Below are 15,151 nucleotides of genomic sequence, written 5' to 3' on the forward strand. Positions count from 1 at the left end.
AAATTAACATTTCACCAAATCTGAATTTCAATGAATTTCAGTTAATTTCATGTGCATTTCATCATTCGAATATCCAAATTCAAATCCAAATTGAAAATGAAAATGAAATTCAACTTCAAAATCCTACAACACATGTTGAAATTCTTGACTAATTGACCAAATCGGTTAACCCAGTTAACTCTCCAATCACCCCTTTTCACTCCAAATCACCTTTTCTGACTGATCAATCAATTCACTTATCTCTCCAATCCAATCAGTCATCTCCTCAATCCATCCAGTTAACTGGCTAATCTATACAGTTCACTATTCAATCTATTCAGTTGACTACTCAATCTATTTAGTTAACAAGTCAATCAATCTGAGTTAACAAACCAATCAACTTTGTTAACTAGTCAATCTAAATCAGTTCACTCCCAATTAGAACTTGAGTTCAAAATCCCTCCCTATCTCTCATGAAAATCTCTTTAAACATCATTTTCTCAACTCAAGCTAGATCACACTCTTCAAAATAATTATCATCTTATGTAAGAAATCCCAGCCCAATACCTGAGAGCCACCTACACCAACAATTTGGAGAAAAACAATGAAAGTCACGATGCAACTAAGGGAGTTTTCAATTGGTTTAATTGTTTAAATCTCTTATTTATGCATGTATTTCATTGATTTGTGTTTGATTTTAGCTAGAATTAGTTAAGGATCTATGATCGTCCTTATTTCCTAATTATCTTAATTTAATGATTTCAAGCATGAAACATAAATAGATTTTTAAGTATAGATCAAATTAAACTATTGCAAACATTATGCATTTCAGGATGTAGTTGCAGATCTTGCTACAAAACTAACCATTTCTGCGATAACTTGTCACCTGTATCTTCATTAGACATAAAACTTTAATAACTTGTCAAAATAGAATAAGACCTTGAATTTAAAACAATGTTTAATAAGATATATTAACTTATTAATGTATATTTATGTGGAGTTTGATAGGTGTTGATAGTGGACTAGATTTCACAGGTTGATAATGTCATCGTTATGGCCATCTCATTTGTCCTAGAAAGCTATACGGTATTCTTTTACACATGCCTCTTGTTTATAATTTGTATTGAATATGTATATCATTTAAATTATGATTAGTTAAATTGAATGCTAATATTATATGTTGATGTCTATTATGTTATTCTTTTAGGGTATGCAACATGTGGCTGAGATGCCTCTTCCCAAGGTCATTCTCAAGAACACCTAATTGAGAAAAGGTAATCTAACGTGAAAATTTAATTGATATAATAGTTTCAAGAGATTATATGATTTATTCTATCACAATTTAGATTTTAATTTTTAAATTTATTATGATTAGATATGTACATCTAGATCGATCTAGTCTTACATTTTTTGTCTTCTTTATACAACAAAAATTAAGACCATTTACAACATTAATGAATGCACCTGATAATACATTGGAAGAAGAGAGGCAAGAGGTATATGTTTTTTCTTATTTCTTCAATTTAATGATTATATCTACATTTACATTCATTGTATTACAATCTTATCATTGTTCATAGAGGAAATAGCCATACATGTTTCATCAGTGATGACTCCTCCTAGGACAATAGGAGAACCATCAAAAGATCAAGTAAACATTTATTTTTATATTGTAAATATATATTTGGATAGAGTTAGATGTATTTTTATTTTTATGTTTCTTTTTCAACTATATATATTAACCTGTATCAATTTTATTTTACATGGTATATCCCCCTTCGTAATTTACCCATAATACAAATCCTCTACCTCATTGATTTGATAGGACTCCTAATCATCAAAGGGGACCGCCATTTTCAAAATTCCTTTTAGCCAAAAAAAGAGACATGGTGAAATAAATAATTCAATTGTAGAGAATTTATAGTTCAATATAAATATTTTGATGTTAGTTTGACAATTCTAAACTATTATTGGCATAAGTAGTCTAAGTTGTTGTTTGAATTGTTGTTGTTCAGCCACATACAAAGCCACGTAGTACTTTGAAGAGGCTCTATTTTGATGATCCACCATAACTATATGATTTGGTCGAGTCATATAATGTTAGTTGTGGTCATTGAAGGATCGATACATGTATCTATTCAATATTTTTATTATATATCGATCTTGAGATGGCATATGCCACATTTTTGTAAAAAAATATTCCATATTTCAATATATAAAAGAAAATATTTGATCTAATTTGCTCATTGTGTGCATATCTTCCTACTTTGAAACTTAAAATTTGAATGTATATTTATTTATGAATGGTTAAGTTATGAATAATTCAACATGTTATGGATTAATGATTTCGCAATTCAATGGCACTTATGAATTACAATTGGTATTCCTCTAATGGAACTAAGTGTTAAATTTGGTTGCTTTGGGAAACTTCACCAAATTTTATGATCATTTTTGTATTGTTAGTAATCATAACATGGATAATTATAAATGACTAATAACAAGTAATCAAAATTGGATTCAATTTCACATTCTACCCCCTTTGTGCTTTGACATATTTGACATATTTGACATATTTGAACATATGAACGCGTCATCAATATGATATCCTAAGATTTAGTTTATGTAGATGTAATAAGTATGGTTAATTTTTACTAAATAGATTACTTACTAAGTATATGATCACACTCAAGTTTTCAAAAACAATAGGACACCTAAGAGAGATGGAGCGCAAGTATGATTACACCAAGGCTTAATATAGACTTATTTTTCTGTCTTTCCATTCATCCTCATTTTCATTTGGATTCATTTACCATTTAGAGTCACATCTATTACATAGTATACACTTGTTAGTCTATGTTATACATTCATTAAGATTGACTTAAGTTCATTATGAATAACCTTGGTTCATTAGGATTTTCCTAGATTCATTATGGATATGTTAGGTTTAGCAAATTTATCAAAAAGTGAAAAATTATCATAAAGTTGCAAAAATTTGCAAAAGTGTCAAAAAGTTGCAATAGTTGCAATAAATTGTAAAAGTTTCAAAAGGTTGTAAATAAGTTGCAAAATTGTCAAAAATTTGCAAAAGTTATACAGAGTTGCAAAAAATTGCCAAAAAGTGCAAAAGGCTGCAAAAAAGTTGCAAAAAGTTGGAAAAATGCAAGATAGCCTAATTTTTGTTCTATTTGTCATGGCCTTGAACCGTCACCATGAACACATCTGGGTAGGTGATTTTATGCTAAGCATGCTCCTATTTTTCTTCCCAACTTGATTGAACATTTAGGGTCATACCGTAGAGACACTATCTCTTAAGTGCCCTAAGTTCAAAAAATTGTCAAACTTTGATGGGTCATTTTTTAGAATTTAGGGCACATACGGATGATTTGTTTGAACTTGTAGGTAACATGAGGCCCCTCTACAATAACCTATCCCATATTTTGAAGACTCAAAGCCACTTTCTTAAGGCATCAATTTTTTTATTAATGAAAATATCGTTAGATGCTTGTAATGAATAGTTGCAAGTTCACCTAAACTTCATTCTATTCATCATGGACATGAACCCTCAATGCAAACATGTCCAAGTAGGTGGGTTTATGCTAGGCACACTCCTTTCTTTCTTCCCAACTCACTTGAATGTTTAGGGCCATACCATAGCGACACTATCTCTTAAGTGCCTTAAGTTCAAAAAACTATTGAACTTTGATGAGTCGTTCCTTGGAATCCGAGGCACATATGAATAATACGTTTGAACCTATAGGTTCATGTGAGGCCCCTCTACAATAACCTTGTAGACGTTCAAAATTAATTAAAATTAAATATTTAATTAATTTTATCTTTTCTATATAATTAATCTATTTAATTATGTTAGTCCTTATTCTTCTTAGCATTAATTGAATTCAATTGAATTTAATCCTGTCACTATAGTCTAGATAATTGATTTATTTAATAAATTAGTTATTCCATATTCTTCTAAAGTTATCTAATTATTTAAATTCCTTCTAAAATCCCCTTTGTTAATTAATCTAAATTAATTAGCTAAATCAAGTGATTCCTACAAATCACTTTTCTAAACTCTCATTAGCCTAATAAATTCTTCTACAATCTCTCATAACCATGCTTAACATTATTCTTCAATTTTAAATTCCCCTACTCATTCTCTCTCCTCTTGTCAAATCCTCCTACAAATCCACTTGTCTTCGTATCCCTCATTGTCTCACCTAATCCTCCTTCTTAATCATTTGCTAGTGGCTAATCTCCATGATTAGCCACCAAGTCAACTCATAGCCATAAATGGGTAAAATCCACTTGTCCCCTCCTCACCTTCCACCTAAAATGCACCCAACTGGGTAATTTCAAGGATTTCAAAAATCTCACATTCTCCCATATCTTTCACCTTCCCAAGGAATTTTAAATTCCTTTTCTTGTCTCATCCCCCCATGCATCCAATATTTTAGGAATTTTTAATTCCCTCTTCATCCCCCAAGGAATTTTTAATTCCTTTTTGTGAATTTTAGTGTTTTTAGCTCGCAGACTGTCGCTTCAGCGCACCCGCCCTGTTGCTTCAATGTGTCTGGCATGTTTTAGCACATCCATTTTTAAAATTTGAAATTTTAACCGTCGTTTTTGTAGGTTCTACAGATCAACGCGACCACCCTTGCATTAGTGCGTGTGTGATAGTGTCTTTTGACACTTCTTTCTAGAGCTAGATTTTAAGTTTATTTTTTCCTTTCTATTAACTAAAAAACCATAAAAACATTTAAAAATACCTAAAAAAGAATTAAAAAAAATAGTAGAATAGGCTTTTTTATTTTGTTTTTGTAAATTTAAGCAATTAATTAACATTTTTGGGCTTACAGGCAGATCAACGCCTACACTGGCAAATCAACGACTGCATTGAACCCGAAAGCCTGTCAATTTTTAAATTTCAAAATTTCAAAATTTACCTAACTATTAGTGTCGTGTTTCTTTCTTTTGGCGCCCGTGCATGCGCATCAACGCCCCCGTTCTAACTTTAGCGTGTCCACTCAGGTATAAGCTATTAAAAGCTTTTTGAAAAAAATCAAATTTCATTTTTTCCCGCTATTCTGTGTTTTAGGGCTGCAGACTTACTTCAGTGCCTCCACTTGTGGATCATCACTTGCATTGTATCCTTGGGATTTTTGGTTACAAATCAATTTTTCAGTTTTGCAAGCACTTTTTCGATTTTGTCCAAGGTCAAAAAAATCAAACTACTAATCCTGTTTTCTTGCATCACACATGCCAAAGAATCATTTTTTCACTAGTTTAATTGCATTTTAAGCTTTCTAGATAGAAAATCTTATTCATGTGGGACTAAAATAAACCATTTTCTTTTGTGTCTTGTACACTTGCACACTTTATTTTGAGTGGACCCACCATTGCACTCTAGTATCCTCTCCCCTTGCCTTCGTAGATCTTGGGTGTAAGAGAATGAGTGATCAATGACACTCTCTTTTTATTTTATTAGCTGAGGGGTATTTCTTGATTGGGGATTTTATCACCCCACAAGGGTATCTCAAATTGGGATATGTCATGGATATCGACTCTCCCGGTGTGATCTCAAGCAGGTTTTTCGATCCGCTATATAAATAAGTTGGTCGGGCAGATGGAGTGATGAGTGAATTCGATGTATATGAGGGCCTTCCCTACACTGATAAGCTCAGTTAGAGCCTTAAGTTTCTTGCTTCGAGAATCCATCATTGGATTGGTGATCTCTCATAAATTACACTAGACACCAGTTTTAGTAGCCAAAATCCTACATTTGATAGTGCAAGGGATGCGGATTGTACCCCGAAGTTTCTCCTCATGTATCCACTCAGGATGAGACATAAATTCCCCATATAATATATCCTTGGATCTTTTGGGTAAGAGAACCTAGTATGCCCGAGAAGTGAGTATCATGATGTGGAGCTATTGCTATAAGAATCTCTATTTGTCCACCTGAGTGAGGTATTTCTTATGCGAGGGGCCTATCAAGTGGTTTCCACTTTCTAGCCTAAGTTGTGTTATCTTCAAGTGTCTTCATTTGTGTTATACCTGTAAAATCAATTTGGGCTAATCTAGGCCCCACATCACTTGCACACTCATCATTGAGTGTTACACTTGGCCAATGTGTTTACTATGCTTGATATCTTCTTGCCAAGAGTAGATTGACAAACCACCTCCCCACTTTTCACATTTGATGAACATTCCAAAGTCCAAATTCTTACACTTGCATAAACAAAGTCCAAACCTAGTCCACCTCACTTTACACCTCATGTTCCATAAGCCTAAGTTGTACAAGCATCCTAGTAATTCTATCCATCATCAAGTCAAGAATAATAAAATCACCCAAGTCCAACTCATTAGACGTCAAAAGTTTTGGTACACTAACCGCAAACTCTTGCTCAAACATAGGTCCTTCTTGCACTGATATCATGATTATACTCATGGTCATAGCAATGAGTTTGATGCTAGTGTTGAACTAAGAGTTTGTACCCAACACCAAGGATTAAGCTTTTCTTTCAATACCAACTATCATCAAAATCAAGGTGGTCACATCCCTTCATACAATTTGTCATCCGAACCTATCACTTATTGAGTCATCTCCATCCCAAGAATAATCTAATCATCACCTTCTTCTAGTCATCACTATCATTCCCCTTTGATCTTTCATCATCCACCTTATCTAAGGACTTAGCACATCAATCCAACCATCAAACCCTAATCAAACCAATCAATCATCCAATCCCTCAATCAATCATCCAAATCAAATCAACCTCACTCTAAGGTTTTATACCTTGTGATGTTTTATGTAGACCTCATCTTTAATCAATTAATCATTTTGCTTTTTAACTTGGGAAAGAATCTCCCCCAAGTACCTTTGCCTCATCTTTTGAGTCGATCAAGACCCCCAATCCTACATCTTATTTTTACTTAGGATCATTAGTCAATCCTTAGTAGAAAGAGGCCTTGATCCTTATCCTAAGGTCTAAATTTCACCCAACTTGGTTGTCACCTTGTTTGTGGTTTTCATCATCAACATACCCCACCTAAATTCCTCATTTGAGGACTAAGGCGCAATCCAAATCAAACTTTGTCCTAGTCTAAGGACCCAATCAATTATTCAATCCAGTTTCATCAAAATTTTGCTAATTCCTTTCATCAAGCTCATTCTCCCAATCAATCTTCCCTAAGATTATTCTTGTATGGTCGCAACTTGATCTCAAAAGAAGAAAATGGCCGAGAAACAATACGGTATGTAGGACATTAGTGACCTATATCAATATCCTACACAAGCTCCCACACAATGCAAAAATTTACAACCTGACATTCAAGATCCACAATCACAAGTGGACCCTAACATGATTGATCAAGACAACCTCTCCCTAGAAGTGCGAACATTCCTAGAGGATTCACACAATTAAGAAATGATGGAGAAATTCATCCAACATAATCCTAGTGGTCTCTTAAAGACCCTCATTGAAACTAGAGCTCTCCTTCCCCTTGATTTTGATAAATCCATTCTTGATCAACAACCACAGGGATAATTTTCTACTAGTCACATTGTTTCTCCTATTATTCATCCTCAATCCATAGCACTCGCGGAATCCATCCAACCTTCTTCTTTATTTCTAGCATCTATACCATTATCCAACCCGATCACATCTATCCTTCAACATGCTTCCATCCCATTCTCTTCTACTTACCCACATGTCTCTATTCCTCAATCTTCTATTCCCCTCAATAATACTGCTAATCCCATCAATGCTTCTCTCTCTCACACTACCACAATCTGTGGGTCACAACCAATCACCACCTCTCAAGTCCCGCACACATTGGTCATAACATCTCATATTCTAGCTTCTTCGTCTTACCAATATATTAGTGGTGGTGGTATGTCATCCACAAATCACCAAATACTTGGGGCAAACACAGTCCATCATGTCCAAGACCCACAACATGATATAATCAAGGAAATTTAGGAAATGAAGAACATCATCAAAAATGTGAAGGAAGGGACTAAAAAAAGAAAACCTTATTCATTTGAGGAATTTTATCCTTGTCCTTATGATCTGTCAATATCAGTCGCACCTTACCCACTAGGGTTTGAGATGCCTAAGTTCACAAAGTATGAGGGTTAGGGGGACCCATGAGTTCCACATCTTATGTCAAGAGGTCTCCTATAGTGATTTATATCTTTGAAGACTCTTCCCTAAGAGTCTTATCGAATACACCCTTGTGTGGTTCTCATCCCTACCTTGAGGTTCTATCACCTCCTTCCCAGACTTGGTATAAAATTTTGTGGCACACTATGCTTATAACATCATTAATGATGTTTCCATGATGGACTTTTGTAACATAAAAAAAAGCCCCGAAGAAACCTTTGCCAACTTCTTGTAGAAGTGGTGACACCTTATCAAGAAATTTCAGTGGGATATGCCAAAGAAACACCAAATTGAATTATTTCAAAAAAGTCTAGTACCTGAATTATCAAAACCCTTGATAGCTCAGTGTATATAATCTTTCCAAAAGTTGACTAATAAAGGCTTGACCCTTAAACGGGTCTTGTTAGAGGAACGCACTCTGAAGCATTATCAGAAATCAAATCAGAATTCTTCCTCTTATCACAATGATAAATCAAAATTTTGGTCTAAAAACAAGAACGTAGTCGATGATGGTGTCACTGATGCAAAGTGAGTCCAAACTATGGTCGCTCCTCAAAAACCTGCCACCATTAACAATTGATTCAACAATCGACAGAACAATCAAAATCAATCTCAAAGACCTCCCAACAATGTCTCAATCCAAGGGCGACCACCCTGATCTAACAACCAAACTCCAAGGGATTATACTCCCCTTGTTGAGCCCATTTGTGTTCCAAAAGCTTATCCAAGCTAGTGCGGTTGCCTTTTTGATAACTCTCCCATTTGACCCTAACCAACCCAAACCTAGGTGGTATAATGAGAATGAGTATTATGACTATTACCACATCAATGGGCTTGATACACATAAGTGTATGAAATTGAAGAACTATATCCAAGATCTCATTGATAAGGGTAATATTGAGGTAGCAACAACAAAACCTGGTAATAATAATGATAAACTCAAAATGTACCAGAAACATTTCCCAAAGCATGACAAAGGTAAGGCCTCATTGTCTAATTCCATGAACTATGATTATACCAATCATACAACTGGCTTTGACTCCTTGGTGGGTCATATAGAGCTTGCAGATAACCATGTCAACGTGATCACTATCCAGGGAGCTAACCCTTCCCCCTTCCCAAAACAAACCTAGAGTCACTATTCAAGGTGGTCCTCCCCCTCCACAATTGGCAAGAAAGCCTAACCCTACTAAGATAGTTGTTCAAGGTGCCACACCTTCCACGTCCCATTCTCACAATGACTGCAATGTAACCACTCATCATGTAAGAGTAACATTTTAAGGAGCCCCTCCTCCACTGAATCCTCCCCCCATTCCATCCACCCACCGAAATGACATCCTTGACCATCTTGGGAAGTATCCTGCACAGATTTCCATCCTAGAGCTCCTCAAGACCTCCCCCGTGCACAAGGAGATTTTGGAACAAGCCCTCCTCGAATCACGTGTCCCTGACAACATCAATGTTGCCTAGTTCCAAGCCCTCATTGGAAACCTCGCTATCCAACACCATCTTATTTTTACCTCCAATGATGCTCCCTCTAAGGAGGATCATAATAAACCATTGTATATTGAAGCTCTTATCTAGAAAAACAAGTTAAACGTATCTTGATAGATGGTGGATCTGGACTCAATCTTTGTACATACAAGTTAATAAAACAATTGGGACTCTACAAGGACTTGGTTGACCCTTCAGGAAAAATCATAATCAAAGCCTATGATGATGTAGAAAGGGTTTCCAAAGGCATGATCACTTTACCTCTTCAAGTACTCCCTATTAAAATGGAAACCCCTTGCCAAGTCTTATATCTTGACCTCCCTTATAACATTCTCCTTGGCCGCCCATGGATTCAATCCCTTCAAGTCGTTTCCTCCACTTAGCACCAATACCTTAAATTTCCCTTCAATGGTAGAGAGATCACTATCAGAGGTGATCCACAACCTTTTTAGTATTGCAAGCTCTTAGAGGGGAAACATCCATACCATTGCCCTTTAAATAGACCCACTCCAGTTCCTCCATTTGACACATCTAAAATTGCCTCCACCTCATCTCAAATAGAACCTAAGGTCAAGATCATAGATAATGGTTGTAGAGAGTACAAACTGGATGATGTCCTACTAGTGGGCAATCTCTCCTTATCTCCTAAGTCATTTGGTAAGCCCAAAGAAATAAAAAAAGATCAGGATCCCACTATACAATGCAAAGATACCACCTCAAGAAATGGGGCCCACTTGATGAAAAGAGTCTCGAGATAGATGTCACATCTTGGTTGTATCATAAAGAGGATGAAGAACTAGCAAAGATCCCCAAGAAGATGTATCCAAAAGCATCAGCCATAGTAGATAAGATGGATTATAAGGGACATGGCCTAGGGCCAAAAAAAAAAGGAATAAAAGAACCAATAAATCCCATCTCATATAAGTATAACAGGGGCTTGGGTTACACTCCAGTACATAAGATCATTATCGTTGGTACCCGTTCAAGTCCCTCCTTGGATTCTGAAGACTCTGAAGAAGAGGAATTTCATGAAATGCCTTTTGAATATGAATATGGCATCTTCTTTGACACCCATATCAACACAATCACCCTCATAATCTCTTTCACTCCATATGAGCTGCAACTTGTCCACCCTGAGCTTATAGACTAGGACCAACGAGACAAACCTACTTTGGACATATGTACTGATGATAATGCTCTCATGACTCTCCTAAATATGTGCAATTTGGAAGACTGCAAAAGAGTTCATGGGATCCAACAACATGAGAACGGATACTTTAGTAGTCAAGTCAATGCCCTTAGTCGCAGAAAAAACAATAAAAAGAAAAATCATGATTCCTTAGGTGAAAACCTCCCTGAGGAACCTTTAGATGAAGAAAAAGTAAAAATAATGGGTGTATGCACAAGGGAAAACCTAGGTCAAGGACTTGAGGATGAGGGACTTGACCTCCCTACCATTGTTCCTTTGCAACAAGACAAGTCAACCCTACTTATAGAAGAAACAAGCACTATCAATGTGGGTACTAAAGACACCCCAAAGAACGCGATTATTCATAAATCCCTATCGGATCAAGAGAAACAGGACTTCATCAATTTTCTCTCAGAGACAAAGATCAATTTTGACTGGTTGTATGCTGACATGTTAGGTCTTGATCTAGACTTAGTAGCCCACAATCTTGTTGTCCATCTAGATGCTAAACCTGTAAAGTAGAAATTACGCAAAATGCATCCACATATCGCACTCCTTGTCAAAGCAGAACTTCAAAAGATGTTGGATGTTGGATTCATAAAACCAATATATTATTCTGAGTGGGTTTCCAACATTGTCCCTATTGACAAAGCTATTGGGGGAATCCTCATTTGCACATATTTCCAAGATTTAAATAAATCATGCCCTAAGGATGACTTCCCACTCCCCAACATAGACATGATCATAGATCTCACAGTGGGACATGAAATGTTGTCACTCATGGATGGATTTTCTAGATACAATCAGATCAAGATAGCAAAAGAGGACCAACACAAAACAACTTTCACAACACCATGGGGCACTTTTTGTTATCAAGTCATGCCTTTTGGTCTCAAGAATGTTGGAGAAACATATCAATGAGCCATGACAACAATCTGTCATGACCTTTTGCATAAAATCATGGAAGATTATGTGGACATGATCTCCTAGTAAAATCAAAGACAAGAGATGAGAATATCCCTATCCTAAGGAAAATATCTGAGAGATTGGAAAAATATAAGAAAAATATAAGTTGTGTCTAAATCCTAAGAAATACGTCTTTGGTGTTACATCTAGGAAACGGTTGGGTTTCATTGTTTCTCGTAGAGGCATAGAGGTTGATCCTACAAAGGTGAAAGCTATCATGGAAATGCCACCCTCAAACACTCTCAGACAACTATGCAGCCTTCAAGGAAAGCTCCAATCCATCAGACACTTCATCTCACAACTCGCAGATAAATTTCATCCATTTGTACACTTACTATCCAAGGATACCAAATTCAAATGGGACTGCCTGTGTCAGAAGGCTTTTACAAAACTCAAAGAATACCTAGCATCACCTCCAATACTTATGCCTCCTATTCCAAGACAATTGTTCCTTTTGTACATATCAAAAACTGTAGTGGCACTAGGGGCATTGTTGGCATAGACATATGATCAAGGAAAAGAGCATGCTATTTACTACATCAACCGCACTTTAGTAGGGTATGAACTCAATTATACCCTTATTGAAAGAGAATTCTTAGCACTTGTCTTCACCACACATTAAATTTGGCACTATATGCTTAATAGTAAAACAAAATTAATTGCTAAGATTGACCCTCTCAAGTATCTCTTACCAAAGGTTTCCCTCACTAGGAGAACTGCTAAATGGGTCATGTTACAAAGTGAGTTCGACATTGAATATAGATAAAAAAGAAATCAAAGGACAAGTAATAGAAAATCAACTGGTAGACACTCCATTTCAAGGTGATCACCCTATCCTAACAGAATTCCCATATAAATCCATAATGACTGTCACTATGTCTTCCACAAGACAGTTGTATTTTGATGGGTCTTGCATGCAAAACGAATCAGGGGTAGGCATATTGTTGGTCACACCTCAAGGAGACTACATCCCTAAATCATACAAGATAGCCTTTGCATGCACCAACAACATTGCAAAATATGAAGTACTAATCACTCGACTTTTCTTGGCTATCCAATAGAAGATATTGGAATTACATGTCTATGGTGATTCCCAACTTGTCACTAAGCAAGTCAACGATGAGTATCAAACAAAAGATGACAAGCTTCTTCCTTATCATAGTATGGTTGAGGATCTTAAGAAGCACTTTATATCAATAAAGTTTGATTAGATTCCATGCACAAACAATAGAGTTGCAGATGCAATGGCCACTATTGGTTGTCTCCTTCAGATGTCGACACATAGTCAGAAATATGAGTTTTTGGTCTAGAAACTCTTCATACTAGCATATGATCTACCTAAGTCCAAAATGGTGTGTGTACTCATTGGTCACAAATCCCCTTGGTATCAAGAGACCTTCACCTACCTAAGAGACAACACCATCCCTCCACACCTCACCAAACCCAATAACAAACCTTCATCTACCGCTATTCCCATTACACCATCCTTGGAGACACCCTATTCAGAAGGCATTTCAATGGTTCTCTCCTAAGGTGTCTAGGCAAACAAGATGATAAATGGGCACTATGCAAACTGAATAAGGGTATCTATGAGGCCCACTCAAGTGGTCTTACTTTGGCTAAAAATCTCTTGAAAATGAGATACTATTGGCCTACAATGGAAGAAGATGCATATAATTATATGAAGAAATGTATCCCTTGTCATAAGCATGGTGACAAGATCCATGCTCCATCATAGGATTTTTAGCCTTTTATCACACCCTGGCCCTTCTCATAGTGAGGGCTCGATCTCATTGGGAAAATCCACCCTGCATCATCCAATAGTCACAAATTCATCATCACTGCCACTGAATACTTCACCAAGTGGGTGGTCATCCTTCTTACCTTCACCACTAGGAAACAGATCTAAATTTATTCTAAACTATTTAATCTGTCGATGTGGAATCCCCAAAGTTATCATCATGGATAATGGCAGATCCTTCAAGAATCGGGATGTTAAAGAGCTCTATCAGAAGTTTGATATCCAACATCGCTTCTCCACCCCCAATTACCTGCAAGGCAATAGTCAAGTTGAGGCTTATAATAAGACCCCAATCAAAATCCTTAAAAAGACAGTCAATGAAGCTAGTTGTGATTGGCACCTCCAACTCCATCCCACTCTATGGGCTTACCACACCTCTATCTGCATGTCCACAGGGGCCACTCCATATTCGCATGTCTTTGACTCTGAAGTTGTCCTTCCCCTTGAGATCAAGATTCCCTCCCTAAGGGTATCGCTACAGAATATTCTTCCTGATGAAGAACATAGAGTTGCCAGACTGCAAGAGCTAGAATTGCCATATGAAAGGTGCCTCAAGGCCTTAAACTATCTCTAGGTCCATCAAAATTATCTACGCTTGAGTTACAACAAGAAGGTCAGAACCCGAGAATTTGAAGTTGGTGATCTTTTCCTCATGGAAAATCAAAAAAATCTTCAAGAAAGAGAAAAGAAAGGTAAGTTTGAGCCTAATTGGCTTGGACCTTATGTGATCACAACAAAATATAGATTAGGGGCATATCAATTGGCTATTCCCGAAGGTGATTGTGCCTATGAACATCATGCACTTGAAGAGATTCTATGCCTAGTTCCTTAGAAGGTTGTCGATTGTCTAAAAATAAAAAAATAAAAAAAAGCACAAAAACACAAAAAAAATAAAAAACTAAAAAACTAAAAAAAAAGCAAAAAATGAAAAAAGAAAAAAAGAAAAGAAAAATCAATTCATCCATCAGTGAAAATTACTTTGTGGTGCTATGGGAAAGTACCTTGGTGAAAACCTATTCACAGGTGTCAAGGTAAATAATTTGGATCCATCGTCTATCAGGTCAGACGATATCTTCCCCACCCACCTACCTGGTATTCATATTCTTTAAATCAAATATTTGACATCTTTTTCATTTCCTCACCCCTTGCCAATGAGGAGGATTATGCAAACCTATTTAAATAACCAATCTGTGCAAGAAAAGTCTCCCTATGATCTAAATTGAAGGTGGTGAATTGACGTGGAGACAATTTATCAAAGTGTGCAAAATTAATTGACATGACTCAAGCAGGCAGATTCATTGTGTCAATATGCTCTGATGTAACATGAATCAACATGACCTTCCATACTTCTCCATATTCCACCTACCTACCTGCAACCATTTGTCTCCTTCATTCTTTAATCCATGCCATTGCATAAACCTTCTCCCATGACATCCATCACCTATCTACTGTTGGTTGTCTCCTTCATTCTATCAAGAAAATTGATCCGATGACCCTGTCATCCCCCTCCCAACAAAAGGAAAAGGAAAAAGGTGCTCCTAACCACCTCCATAGATG

The sequence above is a fragment of the Cryptomeria japonica genome, chromosome 1 (genome assembly GCF_030272615.1).
Source record: "Cryptomeria japonica chromosome 1, Sugi_1.0, whole genome shotgun sequence".
NCBI classification, from domain to species: domain Eukaryota; kingdom Viridiplantae; phylum Streptophyta; class Pinopsida; order Cupressales; family Cupressaceae; genus Cryptomeria; species Cryptomeria japonica.